At 43.1% G+C, this 15,604-nt stretch overlaps 1 long non-coding RNA gene across 1 annotated transcript in view; it reads left to right on the top strand.

The window, feature by feature from the left end:
- Positions 1–15,604, top strand: part of LOC107315642 — an 88,391-nt gene that overhangs the window by 640 nt on the left and 72,147 nt on the right. The window lies entirely within an intron of this gene.

The following is a 15,604-nucleotide window of genomic DNA, read 5'->3' as shown; positions in this document are numbered from 1 at the left end:
GTGAGTTTAGCTCTTTTTTCTGTATACGGTAATACAAATATATGGAGGGTATGAAGCAACACATTGTTTACTCAGATCTTGAAGATAGTTTTAAATCCATCCCTGGAAGGTCAGTAGTTGGATTTTTCTCTTCCAAAATAGGATTAGGAATCTTAAAGGATTAAATACTTGAAATCCCCTGTGGTTTGTGATTGGCACAATTTTGGTTTCTCAGAAAAATAACTACAAAGGAACCTTTTCAAGCCTGTGGTGGTAGGACTGGATCCTGTGGGCAGCAGGGACACATGGTGCTCTGTGCAGCTGTGGTCAGTGCTACTGAGGCCTTGCTGATGCTGTAGTCTCACTGTTCCTTTGATGTGTTTCCTATTGCTGATGTTTTTTTTCTCATAGTGGGAAAATGAGATGTGTTACAGTGATGAGGGAGAAAGGAGCTTGGGAAGGAAGGAATGAACTGTGCTATGAGGATATATTTTGTTTTGGGATGAGGCTGCAAAGAGGTTAGTGATGCATAGATGGAAGCTTTACTGCTGATTTCCCACCTCTCTCTTCTCTTGTGTATTTAGTGTTCCTTTGTAATGGGGCCAACCTGCACAAAGGCATGTGTTCATCCCTGGCCTCAGCCAGGAACTGCAGGCACATTTGTCATAGGAATAAATGGCATTTGAAATGCACATGAAAGGTGTGGGGGCTGTGATGAAGGTGATGCTCCTCAGTGCTTTCTTTTTTTTAATAAGCTGGCAGCAGCTTTCTGCACGTAAAGGATTATTATTTTGCAAAGCAACCTGCTGTGCAAAGGGAGGGTGAAGAACAGAGGCACCAGATATTTGGAAGAGGTTCGTTAGTGGCATAGTGTGTAGCAAAGGAGTGTTTGGGAGTCAGTCCAGCAGAAAGAGCCAAACAACTATTATCCAGGAGGGCTGTGGGGCTGTGCTAATGAAGCGTCTGATGAATGGCTACCTCTAGCTATTTAATTCAGCTGTGCTGCAGCACCTGTGAATGAAGGCAAGTGAGGAAAGGCTCAGTCATTAAGTATGCTGGTTTTTATAGTTTCAGATCTGCTACTTGCTAGATAAGAGTGAAAAAGATAGGAGTCTCCACAGTGATGGATGGGCACAACCAAACCTGTCTGCGTTGTAGGCAAAAGATACCTGGGTATCTCATCAGAAGTTGCTGCTCTAAGGCCCAGGTGGTATTGGTTTGCCTTGAGCTTGGAGGAGTCAAAACAAGCCCAGGTTCTTGTGCTGAAACCCAACCTGCTCATCTAGCTGTCATCTGCTGTTTGTTACCAACCCTTTCCTGCTTTGGGATCTTGAGACTTAAAAGCCATTTTACTGTTGGGGTCTCTCTGTACAACAGAACAGACTGCCTGTAAAGCACCGAGCAGCCTTTTTGACAGCTACTGGAGGAAAAATTACTAGGAAATGTAGCCTGAGGGGCTGAGTGCTCTGGGAGTTTTTTGTAGCAGTGTTATTTCCAGAATAAAGCTATTAATTTTGCCTCTTGACTCTACTCATGTTCACTAGGCAGATTTTTGTGCCTTGAAATGTGAGTGTCTTCTTAGCTAAGAGAAGGATAAGAAAGGTCAATGGGAGAAATGCGAGAAGAGGAAAAACAAGGGAAAATATATCAGGTAGGAAGGGAGCAGTAGAGAAATGGCACTGAGGTGATAGAGTCCCCCCTGCTGTTTTCAAGCTGAGGTGGTTGTGCTGGGGGCTGGATGGGAAGTGGCTCCCTGCCCTGTGGATGAGGGAGGAAAACAAGCAGTGGGAGCAGGAGAGAAGACCAGCTTTTTGCCACCTTAGCAAGTAATTACTGGGCTGAGGGAACTCTAATGTGAGGGAACTGCCATGGCACCTGCAGCAGGTTGGAACTGGATGAGCATTGTGGGCCTTTTCAACCCAGGCCATTAAGATTTGTCTCTTGAACTCGACAGTAAGGTTATATCTTCAGGGTCTGAATCCAGCTGGTTTTCATTTTAGGGGTGGACACGTGGCTTTAAAGCCATTACTGCAAGCAGGGAAATAGCAGGTATTGCTTTACAGGCTGGGGAGAACTATAGAAAATCCTCTGAACTGGTACTTGGCAAACAATGCCATAAACAGCACTGAATGCACGCTATGTGTTATTTCTTAAGGGTTCATGTGCCATTCACTTAAATATGCCATGATCTTAACATAGAATGATTTTCTTCCTTTAAGGAGAAGTCCTTAAAAGTGCAGGGATTTAGGACTTTTCCTGCTGTAGCTGGGATAGGATGGAATGTCTTTGCACTGGCTATTCCACCTCTACCCACACACCTAATGGTTGCAAGACTGCTAACAGGAAGATTGTTTTTTTCCCAAAGACCAAATGCTTAGCTTTAATCAATAAAATGATAATAAATCACAACTGCAAGACTTGAAGGGTTCCCTAGGAGGTTTTGTGGTCTAAGGAAAACGAAATCTCTAACTGGCTTGTATTAAGCCTAGGATGTAGTGAAACATTAATGAGGTTTCTAAGTATAATTTGGGATCGTTACATTGCTCACCAATAGTAGCCTCAAGGCATGTTTATACCAAGCCTTCACCAGATAGCCTGGGAGATGCTGGGCGTGAAGTTTAAGCTGAAGGGTAATAATTGAGCTGTGTCAGACTGGAATTTGATTGTCAGAATTTCCCATTTTATTTTAGTTAACTGTTTCGAGCCAGTCATGCTTGTAGGCTGTTAGCAGGTAACTTAGTTAACAGACACAGCTAAATCTGAGCTATTACACATATCTACTGCTGCTTTTGATTATAATGTGGGATCCTGTCTGCACATAAAATGCAGAGAGAGATTGACTCCAAAATTATAGGCTGGCCCTTTAGAGACAAGTGAAATTGGTCTTTCCTCTAGCTGATGTTTATTATAAACCCGAGTCTATCAAAAGCAGGGTCTAAGCAGTGAAAATGTTTCCTAAACAGCACTGCATCAGATGTAGGAGTTGTTTTACTTAATATTTGAACCCCTCTGGGGACCTGTTGAGTGTTTAGTGTCCTGGGAGTGTCACAGCACGGGTCTTATCTATAGTGTCATTTGTCACTTAAAGCTGGTGGTAGTGGATATGAAGTGGCTGCTTTTGGTCTTAAAAGAGGGGAAAAAAAAGGCTTGTTGAGGGGAAAAACATGACAAGATGTTACCTTGCAGGCAATCTCACATGGATCCTTAAGAACTTACATAGATACAGTACCTCCTGCTTCTGCAGTGTATTTCATCTTGGTATGCAGTCTACTGCTGTCTGTACCTTAGTGCATCTCTTGTGCCAGTAGCATTAGGCTTGCAGACAGTTAATGGAAAGAATAATATCAAGGAATCTGTCTTCAGTTCTCTTCTATATGTTGCTTCTACCTGAAAGAAGAAAAACTACAGTGAAATATTTAATGAAATACTTAAAGGTAGCAACTAGTCGACCATTTGGCTGTATCCAGCCAATTAATTAACTTCTTTAGTGGCTGTAGGAGGAGTCTCAGTTGAAAAGTGTCAGGGTGTCCCTGTTCCATGCTGCATGCAGGGGAGAGCAGTGCGTAATGAGAAGCATGCTGAGGAGCTGGTGACTGGCAGAGCAATGAATCTGTAAGGAGGTGATAAGGGCAGGGATGGACGTTCTGACACTGAAGATGTGACAAATCAAGAGAAACTGGTTGTGAGAAGATGTGATTTGTGTCAAATGGGCTCCATGCGTCTGTCTCAGTGTAAGAAGGGTGTGCAAGAGCGTCGTGTCATGTCAGCAGACCTCGGGTACTGTCTGGTCTCATTTTGTTAGCTTTTATGAGAGCCTGTTAAAGTAATGGAGAGCAAGTCTGATCTCGCTGGAAGCAGAGATGGCTGCTGAACACTAATTTTTTCTTAATGCCCTATATGAGGGAGCTTAATATTAAAGCAAAGCAAAAAGTCAATTGGAAATCCTTGTAAAATTAACAGTGCTGAACTTATTAGCATTGTTCTTGGTCTGAATAATATACATTTGTCTTTATCTCAAGGCACAGGCATTGTCTGTTTCAGCTTGCTTTTCTCAAGGTGTTTATTGGTTAGCTCAGCAGAGGGGTTAGCAGAGCTGAAGTGGAGGGGATCTCATGAGGAGTGAGAGGGCTGAGCTGCCTCGAGTGCTGCTGGGCTATGAGGTAAATCAGTAGATAAGGTACACTGGTATTTTGCTGTTAGTCTGTCTGATGTTTTCAGGGATCAATCAGTGTTTTTCAGACCACGGAGGTTGAGAATATACGTGTTTCTTGGGCAGTTCCAACTGCTTCTGCCATCATCTTGTGGACAGAGCTGCCACCCTCAAGGGAAGATGATGTCCTGACTCTTCCACAGGGTCTTTGTCAGCTTCTGTGGAGGTGTTGGCAGTTCCCATCTGAATTACTGCCCCAGTATGTTGCCAACAAACAAACAAACCCTGAAACAACCAAAAGCTTCTCAGAGCGATTTTTCCTTGCCAAACAGAGCAAGTAACATAGCAACTCTGCCCTTCAAAATATTCTCATTCACAAAGGTGGAGTCAAGGAAGACGCGTTATGCATTAGCCAGACACCCAAAATAATCAGGTTCTGATCTGTTTTCATAGCTGTTCACAGAACATGAAAGAAAAAAAGCAGTGTTCTGAAGGGATGCAGGAATGAGAAATGGGTTTTGTGAGACGCTAGATGGTGCTCCATATCCACGCTGTTGTTGGGATGCTCGTAACAATCCTCTTAATACTTTTGGCCTTATTTAAGTCTTTTTAATCTAAATTGGGTTTGGTTGTGATCAGGTAGGACAGTGTTTATTGTTCTGGAAAATATCCTAGGTAGAATTCCAGCTCAAATACTCAAATGAGGCCACTTTAAGATTGACAGATAATAGGATATAATTCAAATGTTTTTTGAATATTAACTGACTTCACTGGGTGACAGTGAAGCTAACCGAGCAATATATCCACTTTATAGATCATTAAATTAAAGCACACTTAGATTTATTGACTGCTAGAAGTCATGCTGCGAGGCAGTGGCAGGGCTGGGAATAAAACCCAGTAGTGCTGGCTTGCACTTCACTCTTGTTGCTTAGGTGATGATTCATTTGAGCGCAGATCTGTGGCTAGAACTAGGGTTGGGTGCTGACAAATCCTTGTTGTGTGAATCATTGCTTCTTGTGATGAATGTGCTCACACCTGGGCCAACGTGTGAGCATTGTGTTTTTTGGTATAAAATGGCTTAGCTGGATGTAGCTGGATAGTGTCTAATTGAGCAGTTTCGATCTGTGGAGTGTAGTTGTGCCTGGCAGCACTCAAATCCAGGCAACCTGCTAGTTTCTCTCCATCTACACCAGCAAAGCTACCTGTGTCTTGCAGACGTGAAAAAATGGTGCAGGTTCCTGTTCCACTTCCTCACCAGGTGTATTGGTCAGTGCATCCTCAGTGTGGGGGGGTAGGAGTGGGAGAACTGGCTTGTAGGAGAGGGAAGAGGTGATGGGTTTGGGCTATGGGAAGAGCCACTAAAGAAAGAGGTTTGGAAGTGTTTCTGACAGCAAGGAGAGTGAAACAAATAATGTCTAGTTTCAGCTGACCTCTAGAGGTGGATTATTTGCACTTCTGTTGTTCTCCATGGTTTTATCTGTCTCTACCTTTGCTTCTCCTTAGATGCTTTTCTGCTAGATTAAATTGAGGAGATGGAGCTGACTGCCTGACCCTCCCTCCTCCAGCAAAGCTGACAGTGCAGCTATCTTCCCTGCCATTCAGGCTGGCAACCTGCAGGTCACTTATGTTTCTCCCTGTTGTCCTGTGGGTGTATAGGCTGCTTCTTAATCTGGTTGCTTCTCTAACTCTTTGGCAGGCACCTGCCTTTTTCCTCTGGGTTCTCTGTGTCGTCTTTCCTACCCTTCTTAAAAATGGGTGTGACGTTGCCTTTTTTCCAGTCACCAGGGATGTCAGATCACCACCATGATTCTTCAGATATCACTGGGAGTGGAACCATTGGTTACTGGGGAATTTGCTTCTTACAAGCATCCTTTAATCTCTCGATTCCTTCCTACTTCATCTTCTCTATCTTATTTTTCACTTCTCATTATCTAATTTGATGCCTTGTTCAAGCCTTCAGGCAGCTGCTTTTAATGCATTTGTGAGCTCATGACAAAAAGGCAACTAAAACTCTGTACCACGCTGTCTGTTGGGTACAAGGTGTCTAGGTTTCAGAGCAAGATGGAAGGCAGGCATTGTGCCTGCAGCCTCCTTTCCAGAGGATAGCAAGGAAGTGACTTGCCTCATAAAGTGAAGATTCCTTTCCTTTTGCTTTTTGGCTTTTTTCCTTTGCCATTTTTTTCTTCCAAAAAGCAGACTATGGCTGTCATAACAGAAGATGAATTCCATCTCTACTGCGTTTTTGCCTTGTGTCGGAAAAGACAGCTGCTGCTTCTTTGTGCTGTCTCGAAGATTATCGAGTAGGGCTTCTGCCCGCTCTGTGAAAGATCTCTGCAAAACAACATCATTTACTGCTAAAGGAAAAATGTTTGCATGGGAAATGAATTCATTTCTCCAGCTTCTTTCTTCATCTTCAGGAGTGATTTCCCCAAGGCCTTGGCTTGCGGTGGAATCTAGCAGCCATGATGCCTTTATCATTGACGAATCAGACCTTAGGTAACATCACAGAGCTTGAAGATGTCAGAGTCACTCTACTATTTGCTATTGCTATTTCTATTTCTATTGCTATTTCAATAATTAACGTGATATTTAAGGTACTTGTGGTGCAAACTCATTCCAGTAGATACTATAGGATTGTCCAATGCTATGGGCAGATACATGAGTAACCAAAGGCTTTCACAGCAGCTCGAGTCAATCAAGATGCTCTTGTTGGGAAGAAAGGATAGCATTTCAGTGCTGAGTTTTCTACACAGCAATTAGTACATCCTTTGCAGGGGGTGTGAGAAAGCAAACTGATGGAAGAGCCTCCTAACAGAGGAGCTAGCTCATGTTTTTGACACCTGGAAGGCAGTTGTTGCTGCTTCTAGTGGAGATCTGGTGTTCTTCTCACTCTTTTCTAGTGAACATTTCTGTGGAGAATTTCAGCAGCCTTCTGCTCCGTTCCAGCTTTTGGACTCTTCTAATTACATTGTATAGGCTTGATGTGGCTAATACTGTGCTGTATTGCAAAACTGAACAAATCCTGGCAGTCTATAGCCCTCCCTTACCACGTGCTCCCTTCTGCTGCTGCCAGGAATGTACTGTTGTGCATCTCCTCACATGAAGGTACCATCCATGAAAGTCTGCAGTAAAGCAGTTGCTCAGCAGGGAAAATCCAATTGCTTTGCACTGGGCGACTTTAACTAGTGTGATGTTTCTGATGGCTGCAGAGGCATCAATTTCGTTTCCTCTAAGGCAGCTTCAGTCACTCTGGTCCCTTTGTAAAACAGGTATTTCTCTCTGGTTTTACATCATTTTCTGGAGTAGAAGCAAGTATTGAGGGAAGAAGGATGGATGCCTTATAAACGAGGAAACGTGATATATATTGTATATCATATATAATACATGGAGTTATTTTCTGGAGTCCTCTCCTACTCTTGTTTCAAGCTGTTAGGCACTGCATTACTAAAGCTCTCTCTGTAAGTGACATTGAACTGAACTGGGTAGTGCAAGTTTTTTCTGCCTGATTATTGACTGGGAAGATATTTCTCCTTACATCATTGGGCCCAGCAGAGCACAGCTGGGCTAAAATAGCTGGGGAGAAAGATTGTTTCCTTAGTTGCAATGAAGATGTTCAAGTTGTCTGTTGGCTGTAGAGTGCTCCCAAGGGCGTCTCCATCTTTTGGGAGGAGGTGGCAATGGAAGGGATCCATGCTTGATGTTCTGAAGGCATCTTTAGGGCAAGATGACTGAAGGGACTGCATGTCCCACACAGTTGCAGTGATGTGGAGTTTAATTGTGGTGGTGCAGTACTGCAGAGCTGACCTGCCATCTCATCTGCTGTCACATCGAGGATTCCCACAATGCCCTGTTCTCTTTTCTATGTTATTGAGGTTATTTCTGTTGTTTTCCCTTGCAAAAACATGTTCTGGCAGATATCAAGTCTGTCTTGGTAAAACATCTCTTACCTGTGCAGAATTTGCTAACCCAGCGGAGGTCAATTACTCTTCAGTGTTGCATTCATGTACAAAAAAGCTTCCTGTAAAGCCTCTATTAGCTGTGATTTAATGGTTATCCAATGGTGCTGTTCTGAGAGAACCTCTGCAATGCGGGAAGTGATTTCTTCTCAGTTTGACATATGAAATAAAAAGAACTTCTTTGTGCTGAGTGACTCGGACTCTGCCATATTAATGAATAGCTAATCCAGGTCCGAAAAGTAAAGCCTTGCAGTTGCTGCCTTACATAAATAAGAAAAGGTTGCTAAGTACCAAAAAGAGGAGCTCAGCTCAGAAGCTGCGTGAGGTAGAGCCTGTTTGTTTCACTGTCACCTGTTGTGGCCTTAAAAATGAGGATTAAAACAGGACCTTAGTGAATGCAATGGCACAGAAGGCTGTCAGCCACGTGAACACAGAGCAAGTAACGAGCACTGTGTGCTGTCAGAATTCAGTAAGTAAATAATTCAGCTGCATATGGGCCGAGTTTCATTCAACAAACCGTATCCCAGAGTAATGGATGTCTGTGTGTGTTCCAAATGAAGTGGAAAAGTCAGGTGTGTGAAGTCCAGATAATGCAGAAATAAGCACTGAATCTGGCGTCTCCTTTGCATGGCAACAAATGGGGGGAGCGCTCTGTTAGCAAATCTGCTACTGATGATCTCGACGGGGCAAATTAGAAACGGATGCAGCTTGAAAGATGACAACGGAGAGGTGGCTGTTACATACAGGGTTACTGTTGTGAGGTGCCAAAGGATGAAAGCGGCATCCCCAAACCTCCTGTTGTGCTGGCAGCATAGCAATGGTTCAGAGCAGAGGCAAAAGGAAGACTTGAGCAGAGCCATGCACAGCAATCTGACACAGTGCAGTTACGTGGTTGTTGCTCAGAGCAAAACGAGGACAGCAGCACGTGTGTTCTTTGAGAACGTACAGGCTTGACAAAAGGAGGAGATTCTGGATTACCTCAACCCTGTCTTAAAAACCACAGGAGATGTGTTTCTATTTTTGCCCGGCTTTCAATTTTATTCAGGAAAGTCACTTTGTCAATATTTTCTTTTCAATCTTGTGCTATAGGCACTTCTGCCAGAGAAGTACTTGAGGGAGCACTAGCGAAGAAGATGCCATATGGCCTACTTAAAGGCATACATCAGATCAAGGATGCCTAAAGATAACTCCTCAAAATGTGCTGTTAGAGTATGAGTTGGTTTCTATGCAGTGTGGGATCAGAGCTAGGGCAGCTTGGCTCTCCTTTCCCTGTTGTTCTTTCCATGTAACTGGGGAGCTGCAAGCCCCAGGTATGAGGAAGGATGTGACCAGTGAATTCTCTGAGCTGTTCTGTCTCCTGGTGAATTCACTCCATAGTGGATGACTGACTCATGGAGACGGATGGCTCAGGCATGTAAAATGATTGCATTGTCAGAAATACTCATCCCCATACTATGCTGGAGAAAAGGACATCCTCAGGTCCATCTCCTTGGCTGGAGAATCTGCAGAAACCTTTCTTTCTGGTCAGGGGACAAAGGGGAAAGAAGCTGATGGAAGAAAGCCAGACATGGCTTATGTCATCACTGATTTCTCCTCAACCGGTTGGTTTCAATTGGCGTTTCAGGATGCAGATAAAGCTGCAGTTTGATGATGACTGTAGGTAAGAATTTCTACTCACATTAGGAATTCCCCAAACAGGGGCTTAGTTCATGGCTGGATGTTTGGTTTCAGTTGTGCATGACATACTAGACTTGCACAAGACCTTAGGAGACAGTGAGGTTGAACCAGGGAGGAGGTAGGGTTGCATTCAGAAAAAACCTTCTGGACATTAAGAAAAGGGGTAAATTTGAAACTTAGTGAAAATACTTTGCCTTTATTGAGGGTGAAATGCATCAGAAGTGGCAAAATGCACCCAACCCTGAGAGTGGAGTTTGATCATCTGTGGGATCTACTCTATTCCAATTAAGAGCTCAGCGAGGATCCTGACCTGCGGTTTGGTGGTGCTTTTAAAATTCCTTCCCTTTCAACCACTCACAGTGATAATACAGGAGAAAAATTTTACTTAAAGGCTAATAAGGGATAATATTTTTTTTGTTGGAAACTTTGATGCGATATCTTCAGAGCAGATAAGAAATTGCTAATGTGCAATGAATAATCTAGCTGCTTGTTTGAAACTTCAGACTTCCTTCAGCACTATTTCATGCACCAGCTGTCTGTGATGTCTGTCTCATGACAAACAGAAAGAAAAATGTCTTATCTGTAGTGGAGGAAATGAAGAAATGTCAAGGGGACTGCCAACATGGGCAATGAATAAAATCAGAAAGGTGGAAGGGCAGATGGAATATCAGATGTTCTGTAGGAAATGGCATTGGTAATGTGCTGAAATGGGTTGGGATAAGATCAAGCCCTCTTTGGGGTGACTGGTGGATGTCTTTGGCTGACGATGTGGGGAAGGTTAGAAGGCTGTAGTGTAAGGAGGGAGATCCCTGCAGGCAGGGCCTGAGGAGCAACATGTCGGTGGGATGCTGTGACTATTTTGAGTCAGTTAATTAGTGCTTCAGCAATGATTAGTGCTGCCGCCTCTGGACAGTGTGAAGGTGGGGAAAACCCCAGAAGAAATGGCTGTGAAATAATTTCTGGAAAGAGCACAGTAATGAGTCATTAGCATCTCAAATAGCAGAGTTGGTGGTGCCTGTTTCCATTGCTGTGTAGTCAAATGAATTCTACATTTAAGAGAAGATTTAATAGCGTAAGCTGTTATGCATTAATGTTTATAATGATGTTTTAATGGCTGGAACCAACTCACTAGGAAGCATTTTCTTTACCAAATGTGGTCCAAACCCATAAATGCAGTATGTGTAGTTATACAGTAGTTCTTCAGAGAGAAGCAGGCTCAGTGTTTGATTCTTCCTGCCACCAAAGGATTTCACTTGATAGTCTTTTTACCCCCAGTTAAATAAGTACTTTAATTCTCGTTATTGGGCAAGAAAAGAAAATCACTGATGAAGTTTCATTTCAATAGGCTGCTTAACCTCTGCAACTCAAATTGACATGAAGAACAGTAAATGGAGAGAGGCAGAATCAGTGCAGAATAAAGCCTGCCTTTCTTCCATTTTAAGAATAATAGTAGTGTTTTGGGCAGTATTATGAAGTATGATCTAAAGTCATCTTCATCACATCTACATCTCACACTAAACTGAACCTGCTTTTTGAATAATGTAGAAGGGAGAGAAAAGGGTCTGAATTTGGAGCGTGATTGTTCTTTTTGTTTCATTGGGAATAAAACCACACTAAATTCTGAGAGTTTTGAGAACTTCAGTGGCTTGTGGTTAGGATTTTCTGAACCGATGTCCAGAAGGAATTGGAAAGTCATTCAGTCACCCCCAAATGCATTATCAACATGGAATGGCCAAATACTGCTGTTTCTGACCTGGTTTTGAAGCTGGTAATACACCAGATACATGGGTCATGTTCAGATGTCTGTAGTGTCTGATGATGCCCAAACTGACACAGAGCATCAAGGTTTTGCTAAGGGTCCTGGTCTTGAAATCCAGGCGCAGGGAGTCCTTTTGACCCCCAGATGGTGATAGATGGTGGGGTCTGCAGCAACCCAGGTGCACATCTTTGCACTTGGATTTGCTGAACTTTGTGAGCTTCTCCTGGACCCTCTGCTCAGCCTAAGCCTCAGCATGGCATCCCATCCATTGGGTTGACTGCACTACACAGCTTGAGGCCATCTGCAAAGTGCTGAGGGTCCGCTCAATCCCATCCTTTAAGATATTACAGAACACTGGTCCCAGTACTGACCCCTGAGAAATGCTGCTTGTCACTGGTCTCCATTTGGACACTGAGCCATTGACCTCTAAGATATCCAAGGCAGCCGGGCCAGGCCATGCAGTGACGCCTGCTGCTACTCCAGCAGGGAAGGAAAAGGGCCAGGAATGGAGTAAGTTGTTTTTGAGGGCTGCTGATAAAGGCTGTCTGTCCAAGTTTACTATTTATTGTTAGTATCAAATATCGTCAGTTGGAGAGGCAAGAGCAGGGGTTGGTTAATGAAGATCCCAGGGGTCAGATGAGACCTCAATCAAGGGAAAACATATTGAAATAGATGAACTGATTGTACTGTGAATTGGGTGGGGAAGGGGAGAAGGAGGGAATCTGTTGCTGATATTAACCCCCCAAAATATTCAAGTCTATTAGTATATTTGATACCTGATGGGGGGGAAACGTATGTGGAAAGAAAACAAACTGGAGTTGTATTTCTGTACAAGTGTTAGTTGGAATTACCAGCAATAAACTGCATTAATTTTGTGAGTGGTAGGAAAGATTTTTCTTTTGTCTAGTAATGGAAATAAAAAACCTCTGCAGCTTCATTGAAAGGCTGTTGAAAAGAGAAATAAACCTGTAAATGGTGCCAGAGAATCATTAGCTAGTGGTGATAAATTTAATAAGAGGCATTAGTGCAGAAATGGCAATGCTAGCAATTTGTATGCATTAAATTTTCTGAGGCTTGCCATAATTCAATGAATGAAAACGATGGCATGGTACCAGAGAGTGATGCTGTTGCTTGGTATGTGTAGTATGAAGCCAACATTCTTTGTAGCTGTGGGAGCAACCAATGTGTTGTAGCTGAGATGGAAATACTTTGTGTGCGAGTGTGTTTGGGTCATGCTGATGAAAGAAGCTTGGTTAATTGCTTTGAAGCAAAGAGGTGTGCTGAGGGGGCTCTGAGGTTGTTTGCAGAAAAACAGAAGGTGGTCAATTTTGGAGGAAGACTTTGACCACAACAAAGGTGTGATGTACATCTGAGTCGTGCTTTCAGCTGCCCATATGATGAGTGGAAGTGGCAGCCATGAGCATGCAAAACCTGGTGCACAGACTATGTAGGGGTGCACAAAACGACACGTGAATCGCATGAAATACAGTTCTCTACAAGCCAATATGCGTCACCTTTAGCTGATGAGCTTTTGTTTTGTCCTCTTGACTTTGCTCTGGAAGTGTATTGGATGGAAAAATCCTTGCTAGAAATGCAGTCAAGGAAAGGTTGACATCACAACGATGGCAGAGTCTGTAAGTAAAAGGCTGTGAGAGATATGTTAAGGAATTATATCTGGAGGTTTTCAAGTGAAACGCCAACCATTGAGGAAGGAGGTGGCTGCACACTTGTTCAAATACAGTGTGAAGCAAAATCAGTGTGTATGTGCTCTGTGCATCCCAGAAGTGGGGCTGTCCCTTGGGTTAGCTGTGTCTAGATACAGCAACTGTATGATGCAGTCTCTCTAGACCATCTGTCCTCTTTGGTATTAAAAAGTAGATAAGTAAAATAATAATATAATAATAATAATAATAATTATATATATAGATATAGATTTCTAAATTATGGAGGTAAGGAGCTATATTGCTGAATGTGAGAATATGAGTGGCCGCTTTGGGCAGCCTGTTTCAAAGGCAGAGCTGGATGTGAACAGACATTGTCTCTGATTTTCTTTCTTTATTTCCTTTTTATTTTTTGAGTACTTTGGTGTAACACATGAAGTGTGGAGATGTGGCATCAGCTGCTCGTCTGTTAGACATTGAGAAAATTCCTTCTCCCCCCCTCCTGTTTAGTAATCAGTTTTGAGGGCAGTTTTTATCCCACTTTGACCAATGAGCCTTTCCCTTGTTGGCCTTTTCGTGGCACTCCTTGATTTGCCATGAAATCAGCTCTTCTAAACCCCCTCTTCCAGTTGCTGCTGTAAGAAGAGGAGTGCTTTCGGGGAGTTAACGAGTTGTTTTTATACTATGTTCTGCTGTCCCCTGGGAGCTGTTCCTAAGTGCTTTCTCAGCTTCTTTTTAGTCTCCTGCTTCTCTTATAAGTACAGTTCTGGATAAAATTAAGGTTTTCTTTACCAATGTCTCCAGATTACTCCTTCTAGAGCTCAAATGTGGAAGCTAGCATGTTGCTTCCTTGCATCCCACATCTTACTGCCTTTCCTTTTACTGCTGGGCACATTGCCACAGTGCCTTCTACATACAGCTTCAAGGTAATTAATATCCAATTTGCTCTGACAGATAATCCATTTATCATGCCCTGCAGTGCAGCTGGCACAGTGCTGCAGCCTCGCTGTGCTGTGGTTGTGCATGCTGGGTCAGGAGGATGCTTTGCTGTGCCCAAATACCTCTTTGGCATAGAGAGGGGGTGGGGGTGCTCGTCATGGTTTTGTGCTGCTCTCTGTCCATGCACTGTACTAACAGGGATGGAGAGATGTACCTGAGATGTGTCGAGCTCAAGATGATTCTATGATTTAGTTCTTGAATGTCTGTTACAACCTGTGAGAGCCTTCTTGAATGGAAAATAAATTGCAGCACCTCAATCTCTGTGAATCTGCCTGCATTTCTCCATTCTTGCTAAAGGAATTATTTCTACTATTACATTTATTGAGCACAGTTATGAGGTACCAATGGGAGACAGTGTATCTATTTCCTATAGTGAACACAGTTGTATTAAATATAAGTGAGGTGATGGCAAATGGCAGGCCTGGCTGTTGTCTTCTCCTGTGAAGGTGTTAAGCTTGCACACCCATCTGTGGGACTAAGTGGTACTTGGAGAGAGCAGAAAACACACAAATTATTTCTTTAATGGTGCATGTGAGACCATAAGTGCCACTAAAGCAGCTATGATGCTTGCATGTAGATCTGTTATTTGGGTAAGGAGTGGTGCCGCCTTGACACCCTGCAGCGAGTGCTGGAGGGGAAGCTTCTGTCTGCCTTGTTCCTTGTGTAGCTCTTGGCTCCTCTTGTGAGCAGTGTGAACGTAGTGGAGTGGTGTTTCCTTTCAAGATTAGCAGCACCTATGTCTCGCTCTGAGTGAGTAGTCTGTCATTTTTTTGGCCAATTTATGCCATCTTTCCACCTTTGTAATATTTTAAATATTTTAAAGACCTCGAAGGGAATAAGGACACTTGAGTTCAAATATTTTGAGTCAACTTTCTTATGCAGCTTATTTAAGGAAAATGTCCTACATAAACTTATCAGTGCACAGTTGCATTTCATGAATTACACCTGTGGTGAAGATTTATCTACAGAATTTGTGTCTGTGTTTTATTTAGCATCAAATTGGAATGTGATATGAAGCTTCATGGGCAGAATGTACTTTGATAATCCATTATGGAAGCTCCTAACTCGGGTGGTGTTATTATATCTGCTTATCCACCAAGCAGCCCAAATAACTGGGGTGTGCATCAGCCACTTTTGCAGTGCTTGCTCTTTTCTGCATTTCAAACTGCTTTTTAAAAATTAGCCTGTTTATGAACAACCCCCACAACCCCTGAGTAATGCAGGGGTGATAACCTTTGTGGAAGTCTTCTGCCTTGTTATGCAGGTCGCATTATGAATTTGGAGGGAAGGGTAAAAACAGGTTGAATCATGGTCAGAAACAACCCAAGGCTTGGGTTGGAGGAGATCTCGAGGATCATCAAGTTCTGTTTCTCTTGCCACAGGCAGGGTTGTTGACTTCTAGGCTGAATACTAGGACCTCATC

This window comes from Coturnix japonica, chromosome 6 (assembly GCF_001577835.2).
Source record: "Coturnix japonica isolate 7356 chromosome 6, Coturnix japonica 2.1, whole genome shotgun sequence".
Lineage (NCBI taxonomy): Eukaryota > Metazoa > Chordata > Aves > Galliformes > Phasianidae > Coturnix > Coturnix japonica.
Note: the sequence above shows the minus strand (reverse complement) of the source record. Positions and strands in the feature narration are given on the sequence as shown.